We start from the raw sequence: 13227 nt of genomic DNA, 5'->3' as shown, positions 1-13227 counted from the left end.
AGTGTCTTTACTCAGCATCATGTGATGCTTCATGCTTTACCATGTGATGCATGAGCTCTGTCTTTCGCCAGCGAGTGAATATGTAACAGAGATAACATCGAGTCTTTACTCAGAGAAAAAAGGGTTGTCTTGATGTACACCAAAACACATTCCCATACCCACAAGACTCCCATGACTTGAGTGAGGAGCTTACTACTTCATTAGTAATAACGTGACATAATGTCTTTCTCAGAAAAAGATACCTCTCAAAATAAATTGCACAAATTGAATAACACTAGAAGCCTCCACATTGTTTTTATTGCACATATTTAGCAGTTAACGGATGTGTCGGGTTGAAAATGGAAAGGAGCGTAGCATATGGGTAATTTTTTGGGTCACCACCACTTCCCATATTTGCTCAAGCTGCTCAGGAAACATGCACCCCTCTGTGCGCCCTGTCAGGGCTGAAGAAGGGTGCTCCTGTGGCCTGCCTGCCAGAAGCTCTGAGATACACAGACCGCAGAGGGAGTGGGCAGAGTTGGGTGGGTGAGGAGGAGCGTGTGTATGCATGAGTGTGTGTGTGGGTATGGTAAAAAAAATTTTTTTATCTAAGGTACACTGCACTTCCTCATGTGTTAAGAGTGAACCTTCTGTTCCTATAACTGTGTATCAGGTCATTAACAGGCAACTCTCAGGCAGAAGGGCTCAGGGCCCCAGCAGATGGCTTCCATCACTCTGTTGTAAATACAAAAACAGTGAGCAAACTTCAAGCGTGACTTTGTTTAATTTGCAGTATTTTATAGAGTTTTTCTCATAACAGATGTACAATTACTTAATTAAATTGATTCAGTGTGTAAACACGAGGAGATCTATTCTACCTTATAAAGTCAGAAGACCTCACTAATGAACATGTTATGCTTTATTTCCTTAATTCCTCCAAAAATAAGAGTTTTATAGGAGATTTAATGCCACACTGTTTCCTGATCAGGAACAGTGTCTTCCCGGGGCCATGATGTGATGGTCATGGTAGATCTTGTTTACTATATACGAAAGCATATCTTAAAAGGAAATACTTGCTTTTTCTTTGTGTCATTCAATCAAAGCATAGTTTTCACTTATATAACATGACAAACCTCACAAAATTTCACATCCTGCTTTGGATCCTACCATTGGATTTCATAAGAGATTTATGACACTAATTTATGACACGATGGGACGTGCTTTTAACAGAACCACAAACATAAATCACTACTGCAGAAAAAAACTAAAACCTGTTCACATTGCTTGGTTTAAACAGGACTGAAGCTGTACTTATATTCAGTGTTTCTACAAGTTAAAAGCATATGTTAGTAGATTACCATGCTCACAGAGGTTAAATCCTGATATCGAGCAGGCATACAGTAAAGTAAGTTCACGAATTTGGTGGATGGTAACTTCAGATTTTAACCTTTGAGCCAAGTGTTTTTACATCATGTTATTTAGCACAAAGAAAATCAAACTGCAGAAAGATTGTGGAAAACTTAGATTGTTTTCTTTTCTTCATGAATGCTGGTCTCAACTGTCTAAAGGCCATTGTTCTGTACGTCTCGCAGTTTGTTTAGATGCAGTTTAGCATTTACGAGAAGAGAACCCTGCCAAGCAAGCCATACTTGTTCAGTCTTTTTTTAGTTGACATTTAACATGCTCACTGAGGCCTGTACAGTCTGGCATGTAGCACTGGGATTGTTGTTGTTTCTTTGAACTTGGGCTGAATTTGCTGGGGACATCCACTCTTAGAAGGACTGGCAGCAGTTTTGAATGTTCCCCACTTGTGAATAAAATACTTCAAATTGTTGAGAAATGGCCTTATAGCCTTTCTCAGATTAATGGGTAGCAATAATTGCCTCTCCTGGTGTCTTTCCTCTGTGGCATTTTGTTAAAGCACACCTGCATGTTCCAGATCAGTCAAAACTTCTGCTTTTATGGAGGTGCTCACACCTTGCTCATGATAACCAAATGCAACTGATTAACTTATGTACCCTTTTATTTCCTATGGAAGCACTAAGAGTGTACCTAGTTTTTCATAAAGTACTTCTGCATTTTGGCTTAATATTTGTGGAATAAACAATGATGCAGTGTAATATGTCATGTGTTGTAGTCCATCTGAGGTTGTTTTCACCTCATTTTCAGAATATTTTAATTATTTTTATTATGTCCTGATATGTAAAAAACTTAGAATTTAATGAGGCTGTTTTTTAAATGACAATGTATTCAAAATTTGTAAAGGCTTATATATTAAAAATAACCACATAGTGGTTGTAGCTCTTCACTTCCAGCTAAACCTTTACACTGTTCTGGACTACACATACCATGGAAACCAAAGCAGTTCACAAGAATCTAAATCTGAACATAACATAAGTTGACAACAATACTATATAAAGGATTTGAACATTAACAGGACCATGAATCTTTACAATTACCATTGCAGAAGAATGCACAGCTATACTCTTCAGTATGGGGGCAGATAGTACAACTCAGTAACTCAACATAAGTACTTCAATTCAATTTTCACTTCAATTTTATTTACATATATATCGTCTCAAAGTGCTTTTTTATTTCAAAGACCCTACAATACTTGAAGCACAATCTATATATTTAAAAATGTAATAGAAATTAAGTTAGAGTCAAAAACCCAATTAACTACGGACGTTACATTACAGTGTGCAGTGCACCTGAGTGGAAACATTTGTATTTGTCATGGGTTTTTTTCTTTTTGTTTGTTTGTTTTTGTTCAGGTCCTCCTTTTACTTCTGTTTACTTAAAGGCTAAAATTAATCCAAAAGGCGAACTGGAAATTTATAATCAGCGTTATAAAGAGGGGTAGTTGAAAAACTCTCCTGCAGTGTGTTTATCTTCCTCAAAGTTCAAGTGAGAGAAGTCAACATCCTTGTGCAGTTCAGGTAATCATTAACCTGATGCCACATTGTTGGTGCCAGCTCACGGCACAGCATGGCAACTATGCTAGCTAACATTTCTGTGCCAGATATCAGAAACAGAATTGTCACTTCGTTAAACATCGTTTTCCTGGACCCAGGCAACATCTCTATAAAAGTGAGCCAAAGTTTCTGCAAAACAGTTCTCACTCTCCAGTGTGAGTCATGGAAACATCTGGTTCCCTCACATTCAACCTATAAATTGTCAACAGGCCTCATAGTTTCATGAATTTGAAATAATTATACCTATAGAGGTTATCAGTTTATCTTATCAGGAGATACATTTTAGATGTTCGGTGTTTTCTTCTGTGACATGTTTTTAAGCCTTTTTGTTCATTGGAACATTCCACTGGTATGTGCAGGTATCACCTGTCTGCTCATTAAACATTTAGTTTGTGTTTCAAGGCTGACTGAAGCAAGGTGTTCATTTCATTTTAATCTCCAGTTTCATTGAAAACTGCACACAGCTCGTGACGTTCACCCGGAGTTAAGTTTGCCAAAAATGCCATTTAAACTTTAACTTTGCTTGATCCACTGTTTTGTCTAACATTGACTTGTCTTGATTCCACTGTGGTCACAGTGATAAAATTTTATATGTTTAAATTCTCTCTCTCCTAGAAAGTTTAATGGCCCATTTTATTATTAGATGGCAGATATATTGCATGAAATTTATCTATGAAGCTTAAAGATAAATTCTTCTAGAGCAGCTCAGATACTCTCTCTCTTTGCAAGTAACCCCAAACACAGTTTGGGAATAACAGACCAAGCAAATAAATACATTTCATCAAAGCTATTTTATTATTATTATTAGTACTACTACTAATAATAATAATTTAAATTATCTCTAAACCATGGGGTAAAGGGTTAGGGTTACTCTATCTGTAAAAGCTGGTGTTACTGATACTTATACTTGATTACGTAAAGCATGTATTCTACTTTTGAAGCAATATTCTTGTTTACTGAGAATTATTGTAAAGCATGTAATATGTAGTTCCTCAAGTCAGGTGATGAACGCACAGGACTGTGAAATGACTTTTCACAGTTGCAGGGCCCAGCTTGTCAGAGCCTCTAATCCCCTTCACATATGGTCTAAATGTGAGAGGAAAGCTGTGGGAGCACACGTGACCAAAGGCAATAAACTGGAGTGAGAATGCCATCAATTAGATGAGACGTGAGCACCTCCCTGACCCAAACCTGACTCTGCTGTACAGTAAACTTCTGAAAGTATTTGTCGAAGGTTGACAGACTATTATTTGTTACCTTGTAATCCTAACTGCAGAATATACGCCTTCCAGGGCTGGAAAACCCCAGCACAAACCACTGTGCAGTGTCTTGTATGTCTGAACAATATTCTGTTTCAAATATGAATCACTTGAGCATCACTTCCTGATTTGTATTTCACTGTTTCACTAGTACCTAGTACCTGAAGGAACACACAAACACAGACTGCATTTTTAAAACGAGACCTTGTTTTTCTCCGCACTCAAAAAATACTTTAATTAATTTCATTATCCTAAATGTTTCCTTATCATTTATTTGTTCACCGCTGTTCTTATATGTTCATGTTTGTGTTTCTGTTATTTTTGTAAACGTTTAAATTTAACAGATTCTGATCAAATGAAATTCATTTGATTGGCGTACATTCCGTTTATAGCAAGTACTTTACCGTAATGATTAATCAGTTGCATAAATAAACCTTTGATTTTATATATTTCAGTTGCATTTTACTCAAAATTATTGTTTCATCTTTATGAGGGCAAAGAATCATCTTTTTAGTTTAGTAATATTATGCAAGGCTGTACTGACAGCATAGTTGTTAAACGCAAATGGCAACACTATAATGTGACAAAAGAGTAATAATAATGATAAAAATAGTGCAACAGTACAATGGTTAGCATTGAGAGCTGTGCGTGTCTGAAACCGGGCTCACGACTTTCTGTGTGGAGTGTACATTCCTTCCAGGTGCTCTGGCTTCTTCCCAAAGCACATGCTTTTTAGGTTACGTGGTGATTTTAAATTGGTTGTAGATATGAATGTTATTTTCATTCTCTCTGTGTTAGCCCTGTGATTAGATGGCTAACTGTCCAGGATGCGTGCTGCCTCTAGCCCAATGACAGGGAGAGGCTCCAGTTCTCAGGCAAGTAGTTGACTGAAAAATATCCCGAGGAAAAAACTTGGCACAGTAATGATACTGACACCTTCAAGCGGTGTAGTTTGCGACAGTTTAAATTATGTTGTGTATGTGATGCCATGCTTGTTTTATGTCAAAGATGACAAATCTAGATAGATGCATATCTAGATGTTTGCTTAGACCTGAGGCTGTTTTCCATTCTCAAGTGGTATTTAAGAAGAGAACGCTGTCCAACTTTTGTCATGACAGGTTAAAATTCAATCTATTCTGCACTACAGACAACAAATAACGACGTTAGCGTTCCAGAACGACATAAACATGTCATTCATTGTAGCTTTGATTCATGTGAAGACTGCTCTGCTAAATTAATAGAGATGAATAGTCACTGTTGAAGACTTTTTTCTACATAGTAGTGATGTGCAAGCGTGGTGAAATATATATAATGACTAGTTGTTACATGTGTATTAGTTACAAGGGTGGACGCTTAGTGCTAAAGTTTCAGATAATGGGTTCAGCAAAATGCTCCGTCATCAGACTGCTCTGCCCTTCATTGTCAGGAACTGTTTGAATATGAATCACACTAAGCTAATCTAGAGTCCAACAACACATATGTGGAGCTAGAAATAAGCATGATAGGTCATCATTCTAATTATTCTTCTAATTATAATTGCTCTTATTTTTCAATGAAAAACATCACTTTCATACTTTAAAAATTCAATTCAATTCAATTCCATTTTATTTATATAGCGCCAAATCACAACAAATGTCGCCTCAAGGCGCTTTATATTGTACAGTAGATACAGAGAAAAGCCCAACAATCATATGACCCCCTATGAGCAAGCACTTTGGCGACAGTGGGAAGGAAAAACTTGGATGTGACTCGAGACCACATTAACCGCAGCTTCACCCCTCAAACCCTTGTCTGTGGGAAGGACTCCCTTTGTTATTGTTCTGCTTTTATGATGTTATTGAGCTTTGGTTCCTGTTTTGATTTTGTTATTTCAGATGTCCTCTGTCTTTTCCATCCCCTGTCTTGTCTATGTGTTTGTGCTGTCGCCCCCATGGTATATTCTGGTAAATTCTTTTCTTTGTTCTTCTCTTATCACGGGGCGATCGTGGCTCAAGAGTTGGGAGTTCGCCTTGTAATCGGAAGGTTGCCGGTTGGTCGTTGTGTCCTTGGGCAAGACACTTCACCCGTTGCCTACTGGTGGTGGTTAGAGGGCCCGGTGGCGCCAGTGTCCGGCAGCCTCGCCTCTGTCAGTGCGCCCCAGGGTGGCTGTGGCTACAATGTAGCTTGCCATCACCAGTGTGTGAATGGGTGGATGACAGGTTGTGTAAAGTGCTTTCGGGTCCTTAGGGACTAGAAAAGCGCTATACAAATACAGGCCATTTACCATTCTCTTATGCTTTTACACCCTGTCCTTTTTCCTCCCACTGATATTTTCCACCTATGTCTTATTTCCTGTCTGCCCCTCCCTCATTTTTTCACCTGATTTTCATTGTTTTCAGCTGTTCTCACCTGTGTCTCATCATATAATCAGTATTTGACCTGGTCTCTCCTTTTACTCTTTGCCAGACATGTTAAACTGTGATATGTTTTTGAATGCATTAGTGAATGTTTTTGGATCATCTATAGAATTATTATAACTGAACATTATTGGATTCCTAGAAGGCCGACTGTCCAGATGACATTCAATGTCAACAATAATAACATGATTAAATCTGACTTACACTCCACAAGTGGTTTGGAGGTGACTGACCTAAAAAGAAAAAAAGACTTTATTGAATGTTTTTTTTAATCAGACATTGTTTATGCAAGATAAATTCAATAAAATAAGATTTTGGAAAGTAATGATTAACAAATCTCACTCCATGACCATGATATTTGGGATAGGCGCCACTCGCCTCAAAGCCCCTTAACTGGATTAGTGGTTAAGAGATGCATGGATGACATGATGAAATTAATCTGTTGTTTGACAGTTCAAAAATTGGAGGAATTGCATTATAATAACAATTTTTATTATCAATATCATTATTACCAATAAAACTCTTTATCATAAATAAAATTAGATGGATTAAATGACTTGACTGGAGGCACAGCATTTGCAGCTGTCATACTGACCATGCTGGACACAATGGCGTTATCTCCCCTTGTGCACACCAAACATCCTGTTTCTGCTTTCTTTATTTTCAGTGTTAGGATATCGGTCTTCCTTCCCCTCCAATCTGAGCTGTTTAGGACTAAATAAATATCCATGCACACGCATGCACGCATCCTCCAATCCTACATTGATGTCATGTTCATCTTAATGTCATTCCACCCTCCTCAGACAAGTTCAAAAAAGAACAATTAAAACCAAGCTCCATCTAAGAGAGAGCAAGCATGTCTTAATATGTTCAACTACTCCATTAACTTTAGACCACTTTCTTGTAAGTGCCATAAGCGACCTGCTGAATGTGTGGACCACTGTAGTTGTATGACACCTGGCTAAGTTAACTAAATAAACTAAATTAAGATCTTCTTCTTAGCAACTTACAAATACAAGCAAACGCTTGGACTTATAAAAGCATGTCTTATCTAACACAATTAAAGCCCAGTCTATTCAATTCAATTCAATTCAATTCAATTTTATTTATATAGCGCCAAATCACAACAAATGTCGCCTCAAGGCGCTTCATAGATACAGAGAAAAGCCCAACAATCATATGAACCCCTATGAGCAAGCACTTTGGCGACAGTGGGAAGGAAAAACTCCCTTTTAACAGGAAGAAACCTCCGGCAGAACCAGGCTCAGGGAGGGGCGGCCATCTGCTGCGACCGGTTGGGGTGAGAGAAGGAAGACAGGATAAAAGACATGCTGTGGAAGAGAGACAGAGATTAATAACAGATACGATTCAATACAGAGAGGTCTGTTAACACATAGTGAGTGAGAAAGGTGACTGGAAAGGAAAAACTCAATGCATCATGGGAATCCCCCGGCAGCCTACATCTATTGCAGCATAACTAAGGGAGGATTCAGGGTCACCTGGTCCAGCCCTAACTATATGCTTTAGCAAAAAGGAAAGTTTTAAGCCTAATCTTAAAAGTAGAGATAGTGTCTGTCTCCCGAATCCAAACTGGAAGCTGGTTCCACAGAAGAGGGGCCTGAAAACTGAAGGCTCTCCCTCCCATTCTACTTTTAAATACTCTAGGAACAACAAGTAGGCCTGCAGAGCGAGAGCGAAGTGCTCTAATAGGGTGATATGGTACTACAAGGTCATTAAGATAAGATGGGGCCTGATTATTTAAGACCTTGTATGTGAGGAGCAGGATTTTGAATTCAATTCTGGATTTAACAGGAAGCCAATGAAGGGAAGCCAAAACAGGAGAAATATGCTCTCTCTTTCTAGTCCCTGTCAGTACTCTTGCTGCAGCATTTTGGATTAGCTGAAGGCTTTTCAGTGAGTTTTTTTGGACATCCTGATAATAATGAATTGCAGTAGTCCAGCCTGGAAGTAATAAATGCATGAACTAGTTTTTCAGCGTCACTCTGAGACAGGATATTTCTAATTTTAGAGATGTTGCGCAAATGGAAGAACGCAGTCTTACATATTTGTTTAATATGTGCGTTGAAGGACATATCCTGGTCAAAAATGACTCCAAGGTTCCTCACAGTGTTACTGGAGGCCAAGGTAATGCCATCCAGAGTAAGAATCTGGTTAGATACCATATTTCTAAGCTTTTCAGCGCCGAGTACAATGACCTCAGTTTTATCTGAGTTAAGAAGCAGAAAGTTAGTGGCCATCCAAGTCTTTATGTCTTTAAGACATTCCTGCAGTTTAACTAATTGGTGTGTGTTATCTGGCTTCATGGACAGATAGAGCTGGGTGTCATCTGCATAGCAGTGAAAATGTATGCTATGTCTTCTAATGATGCTGCCTAGGGGAAGCATGTATAATGTAAACAGAATTGGTCCTAGCACTGAACCCTGTGGAACTCCATAATTAACCTCAGTGTGTGAAGAGGACTCTCCATTTACATGCACAAATTGGAGTCTATTAGATAGATATGATACAAACCACTGCAGCGCAATACCTGTAATACCTACAGCATGTTCTAATCGCTCTAATAGGATATTATGGTCAACAGTATCGAATGCTGCACTAAGGTCAAGAAGGACAAGCACAGAGATGAGTCCACTGTCAGAGGCCATAAGAAGATCATTTGTAACCTTCACTAAAGCTGTTTCTGTGCTGTGATGAACTCTGAAACCTGACTGAAACTCTTCAAATAAACCATTCCTCTGCAGATGATCTGTTAGCTGTTTGACAACTACTCTTTCAAGGATTTTTGATATGAAAGGAAGGTTGGAGATTGGCCTATAATTAGCTAAGACTGCTGGGTCTAGAGATGGCTTTTTGAGTAAAGGTTTAACTGCAGCCACCTTGAAGGCCTGTGGTACATAGCCGATTATTAGAGATAGGTTGATCATATATAAGATCGAAGAATTAATCAATGGCAGGACTTCTTTGAGCAGTTTTGTAGGAATGGGGTCTAAAAGACACGTTGATGTCTTTTAGACCCCATTTCAAAATAAAGAACAGATTAACATTGCCAGGTATCTGTGTGGCATTAAAAAGTATTCAAGATTAAATGATAAAACGCACTATTAGCAAATACCAGATACAAAATCAATCTTGTGAAGATTCAAAAAATGTGGAAAGGGAAGAAGGGAAGTAGTGCAGCATAAAAAGCACAATCTGCTCTCCAATTATGGGATTTCTCCAGTAATTGGGCTATTAAACTCATCATCACCCTCTATGTAACCCAAAACACACTTGCATTTAAAAAAAAACACACATAATTTTTACCATAATGATGTAGATAGTTTCATCTTGTTTCACTTCATAAAAAAAGTCACTTTAAATAGCAAAACAAGAACATTCACATTTAGGGATTTTGTTGCAAAATTCTTCTTTACAAAGTCATGCTTTGCTGGTTTGGAATTAGCATAAATACAGCAGCTACAAGCATGTGGTCCCCGCATCAAACAGTGTTTTGACAGTACTGCTTATTTCTTGCGAAAGACAAAATATTTCTGATGTCTATGCATGAACATACAGTTTAACAGGAATGGAATGCAACAGTTATGAATTATGATCTTTTGACTTTTGACTATCACTTTGTGTTCAGGAATTGTGCAACAAAATCACGTAGGGCCTGTCGTTCTGTGCAATGTCCCTGTCACCGCTATAGTTTTCCTGCCGTGTTTTCCCTCCTGGGGCACAGAAAAACACATCTGCAGCGGAGCTGGGCAATGACGTGAGCGTCCAGTGAGAGCAGTGATAACCTAAGAGGGTCTCCTTCCTGTACAGCTGTGTTTGACCGGCACAAAAACACTTCTCAGCGATTACTCACCAAAGACACGTGCGCACATTCACAAACCTAAAGAGGTAATTGTGACACCGATAGTCTTCTTTTCCTTGATATGAAGTGTATTTACAGTACCTGGACATTCCTTTTTCTAAGGAAGGAACTAGCAGTGTTATCATGACAGTGAGAAAAACATCCTCTGGGTTATTACTGTTTTTACTGCCCCTCCTCTACCAGCACTACCACAGCCACCCCACTGGCTTTTAATATCCAACAGTTGAGTGACCTCATGAGAAATTTGTGAATGGACAGTCCGGCCGGCACTCTTATCTGGCTTTGCAGATTTCAACCCCCTTGTAGGAAGACACACAATAACAGTGTGGCAGCACATCCTGCTCTGCTCAATACATAATGGATAATTGTGCAATCAATTGTGGTGAATATACAGCACAGTTGTGAAGGAATCATTCAGTTCATAACCTGATACCAGCTGCAGATAGCAGTATTGCACTAACAATGTTGGGCTGGAGCTGGGCCATTTTATTCATGCTCCCTTTTGAAAACAAAGCGATGTGACTAAAAAGTACCATGGGAAATCTGAGGCTTGGTGTCATTAAATAAACGTACATTCAAATATCATCCTGCCTGTTTCTTCAGCATGCATTATTCATGTGATGTGTCTCTGAAATGTCGTTATCCCAAGCCATCTGACGTGATAAAACAACTTTATTACATCCATGTTTTTCTCCCAGACAAAAGAACCTCTTGCTTAAAAAAATACTTTAATCTTATTGTATTCAAATTATGGATGTTATCTCTTTCTGAAAGCTTCTGTAATGTAATTTATGACAGTTTTTCATATTGCTGTCTGGGATATTATCTGATTCAAGAAAATTTCCAGCTTGTTAATATGTATGATTCTAAGCACCATTTAATACAGGTCTCTGCTCACAAATGCCCGACAGCTTCCTGCAACGCTGTGGCGTGAATAATTGACACATCAAAGCCATACAAGTATGTTTCTGCTTTTGTAAACAGTTCCTGATATCACCCATGATATTTAATCTCGTAAACACCATACTAGCATTTATTCTCGTAAACACTATGCTAGTGTTTACGAGAATAAAATCAGTCTTTACAATCACACCACTCATTTACATTTCCTACCTGGTGGGTCTGGATTTCAGGCAGTTGAGGATTATGTTGTGACTTGAGCTCAAACATGTGGTGGCAAATTATAATCAGTGTGTGTGCTTGCACCTGTCCTTAATTATGATGTCTCCTTTTCATTAAAGAGGAATCTTGGGTTTGACTAGAGGATGGGTGGCACATCAGTTAAATAAATAAACATTAAATCAAGAATGAATGAATAAAAGTAAAGCTGTTTTTTCACCATTTAATAATAATTATCCCTGCAACGGAAATGCATTTGATTACACTGGAAAGTTTGCAAACCGCAGGTATGACTTCAGTCGGCACTGCATCAGCAGCTTAGTTGGCAGGTCTCAGTCAGTCACACATATTGCATATTGGAGGGAGATCTTCCTTGTGACTGAGCAGCATATCCCACAGACTGGAAGGTCAGACGGACAGACTGATAGAAACATTGCTTCCAATCCAAGCCCAGAGGCTCCAACAGTACTCCATATCACCTCCCACTCCTGTCAGACCTCAGCTCTCCTTCTAGGCACAGTCGACAGTGTAGCTTAAATCCCCTCCCTGCACACTCGGTATGATATTTTCTTTGCTGTGGTTGATTTAATTTGTTAATTATGTCGTAATTCAATCATATTCCCTTGGCATCCATTTCCCATGGTTTTTCTTAGAAAACTTCATAACATTTTGCTTCCAGGTTACCTCTTTCGATAAATGCCACAGGAGTTAATTTGCTGCTAAATACTGTATGTGTATCATGGAAAGCAATCTTGACAGCCAGCCTCTGAACGCTTAGGGCAAATGACAGGCATTTCAGATAAAGGTGTCAGTCAAACAAGCATGAGTGAAACGGTAAATAAGTGTGTATGTACATATATAGACAGAGATAGATAGGTTGATGGGGGTTGCAAGTGAAGCGGTGCGTGCACCTAAGCCTCTTTGTTAAAAGTTTGACTCTATGCAGGCATTTAGACACTGACAGACTAATGACATCCTGGTCATAAGACCTCACAGTTTGTTATCTGTGAGTGACGCACTAACCCAGGTCTGACAGTTTAACAAGGCATTCTGTCAACTCCAGACTTTGTGTGTGTGCACAAACGTTTCAGCTAATCTTTTCAAATATAATTAGATGAGTGAAAGAGCAAGGTAGATCGCCTGTATGATCCAAAATGGTGCTGCTACCCTCTTTTGTTTTCATGCTCATACTTGATGTTGCATACCATCAGGACCTTGGGGTTTCAAAATTGAGGTGCACAGTTACCTATCAAGAGCCCTTTGGCTCTTTGTGATCTTAGACTGGATGTTAGAACATTACTGCCCCTCAGTGGTGTAAATGATAGATCAAAGTCCCTGAATGAGAATTCTTGTTTTATAGTTTAAGTGGTGATAACCTTTGTTTGCTATATTTATAGCACAACAATATAATAGATGTACCCCAACAGACATATCAGAAGAATTCTGCTACTAGCACAAGAGCTCAGATTTCATGCACTGTATATCAAATTTAATTGAAACTTTTTGTCCTTTTAAGGCAAGGTGCAAAAGCAGATCATACTTACCCCATGAGGAGCCAGTTTGACTAACATAGCTTAAAACTCAATCAACAACAGAAGCCGTTCCTCAATCAAAATAGT

This window comes from Neolamprologus multifasciatus, chromosome 23, assembly GCF_963576455.1.
Source record: "Neolamprologus multifasciatus chromosome 23, fNeoMul1.2, whole genome shotgun sequence".
NCBI lineage: Eukaryota > Metazoa > Chordata > Actinopteri > Cichliformes > Cichlidae > Neolamprologus > Neolamprologus multifasciatus.
Note: the sequence above shows the minus strand (reverse complement) of the source record.